The following is a 2,725-nucleotide window of genomic DNA, read 5'->3' on the forward strand; positions in this document are numbered from 1 at the left end:
AAAAAAAAATATTGGGATCGATGGGCGTTGGCCCTAGGCGCTCTGATACCATGTTAAGTATTGGAACTACATTGTATTGCTTGACTTGAGAAGATTACAACCTAGTGGTCTATATATATGGCCTAGATAGGAATCCACATGATTGGAAACTCTATCTGATAAGGAGATCTAATAGGAGTAGTTATATTAGAATACAAACTCTATGAGAGGATAGGGTTTGATATCATATGGAACTCTAGTGAGGTAGGAGTCTTAATAGGATGTAGAGATTGGCAACCAGTGGGACTCCTACAAAATAAGAGAAGATAGGCTAGCATAGGAGGTGATAATGTCCGAGACAGAGTGGAACTCAAACTCTTGCTGATAGGGTTGGGGTGGGGCTCGAAACATAAACAAAAACTCAAAAACATTTAAAGTCTTTCTTCCTCAGCTTGAAAAAGAGAGAATTTTCTATTCATCTTTCATTTTGTTTTCCTAATTTATTGTTATAGGTTTTCCCGTTTCAATTTCTTCTTAATACATGAGTGCATTCAAAGCCAAAATCTGATACCTGAAAAGAAAAGAAGGATGGCAACTAAGCGAATCAAGTTGAGCAATAATAGTGTATTGAAAGACAACCAAGCGAATCAAGTTAATTAAAAGGAATGCATCTCACACTTCTCTAAGTCGATCGGTCACCAAAAACATTGTCATAATAAACGGTACTATTCGAATTCGTTCCGCCATGAAAGTAGAGAAGACTAGAGAAGCCAACAACCTTTTGTAGTCTATGATTTCTTTAATTTTCTTGTCTAGTCTACTGTAGATTAAAATGTGAAAGATCGCCCTTAGCCCTTTTCTAATTTTTTTTTTCAAATTTTCTACAATTTCTGTCGGTGAAAATATCAAAGGAGGAGGAAAGAAGAACGTTTGAGCTTACTAGCTAGGTAAGCTCCTTACAAATTAATCAGAAAAAAAAAGAATTTTTTTTCCTTAGAAAATCCTTTGTATTTAAAAATTAAAAAATTATAGTACAATGGAACATACTAAAATAGCTGAAAGCAACTACACTAAAAATCAGGAAAATTGATCAAGCCTTCTCCACCTTTGACATTGCCGTCACACAGAAAGCAAAGAATAATATATCACATAGGGCCAATAAGAGGCGTCTCCTTTCCTTCTTTCTAGTTGGAGGTGAGATTTCAGAAACTCTTTACCCCCCTCTTACTCCATCCCTCATCGTCTCTTCTCACCCCCTTCTCTGCTCATCGTTTTTTCTCCACCATTTTTTCTGCAACCTTGCCCCATCCTTTTCTACCAACGCAACCTCATTTCCCTACTCACTTATACTCCGTCCCCGCTTTGAGGGTAGTTTTAATTGTGTTCGTGGTCAAATCTTTGCCCAATTTTTGCATATAGTACTTGTGAAATCTTTTCCTACAACACTTGGTTAGCAAAAATTGGACTTATAGTTGAGAAGATATGGGGGTAAAAAAGATCAAAGGAAAGAGAGGAGAAAAATTAAAAATAAATATATAAATAAATATATAATAATGTGGTCTGATCCGAGTCAGACCAAACCTATCTCTACCAATAACCCAAACTAATCTGGACCTAGTCCCTCTCTAGTGCCCTAATGTGCCAAACGCACATCAAATGGCTGGCATGCAAATGCTCATTTACGCACCTCTGACCGTCTGATGCACATTAAACACGCTTACACTTGAGAGGATTTGATTCCAACCAACCCATGCCTAAACCCATTTCAACACATAAGCCACTGCTACCCAGCCCATGCCCCAGCCCTCCCATGCTACAGGCCACCAGCTTCGGCAGGCCGGCAAACTCAACAGCTTGCTCGCCCCATATGTTCCTGCATGTGCAGCCTCATCAACCCTGTGCTACATCACACCTAGGGGTGTCAATTCCTAAACCGAACCGGTAAAACCGGCCGGACCGAACCGATAACAACCTGGACCGAATCGAACCGAAGCCTTATTGGTTCGGTTCGGTTTCGAGTATTGTAACCCCAAAACCAAACCGAACCGCACCGAAAACCGGATGAACCCAAAACCAAACCGAAACCGGCTCAAAACCCGGACCGAAACCGAAACCAAACCGGTAAGAAACCGAAACACTCCAAAATTCATTAAAAAAATCAAAATTTGAATAGTTTTGTATACATTTGTATGGAAAATCGAATCCAAACTAGACCAAAAACGAAAACCAACCCGGTTACAAATCGATTTAAGAAACCGAAGTTCAACAATTCATCATTTGGTTGTTTCCTAATGGCTCCATACCGGTTTAAAAAACCGATCCAAACCGAAATGAACCTAATAAATCCAAACCGGTACCAACCCGAACCCAAACCGCACCGAAGCCGACACCGGACCGAAACCGATAAATCCTTAATGGGTCGGTTTCGGTCACTTCCAAACTCACACCGAAACCGGTGGAACCGGACCGAAACCGCACCAACCCGGACCGTTGACACCCCTAATCACACCTCATTAGTCATCCTCTCCTCGTGCCACATCACTCTTTTCTTTGTCCCTAAACTTAGGGACAAGCCAAGTACCCAAAAAAAGCCAAATAACGCTCTACTCGGTCCCGAGACAAGAAACTAAATTTACCTAACTACCCTTGCAGTAGACAATCAGGAGCCATAAGACCAATCCCCATAATACCCCTTCTTTTGACCTTTTGACTATAAAAGAAACACCGCCCCCCGACCCCCCCGCCC

This window comes from Macadamia integrifolia, unplaced genomic scaffold (genome assembly GCF_013358625.1).
Source record: "Macadamia integrifolia cultivar HAES 741 unplaced genomic scaffold, SCU_Mint_v3 scaffold2706, whole genome shotgun sequence".
Taxonomy (NCBI): Eukaryota; Viridiplantae; Streptophyta; class Magnoliopsida; order Proteales; family Proteaceae; genus Macadamia; species Macadamia integrifolia.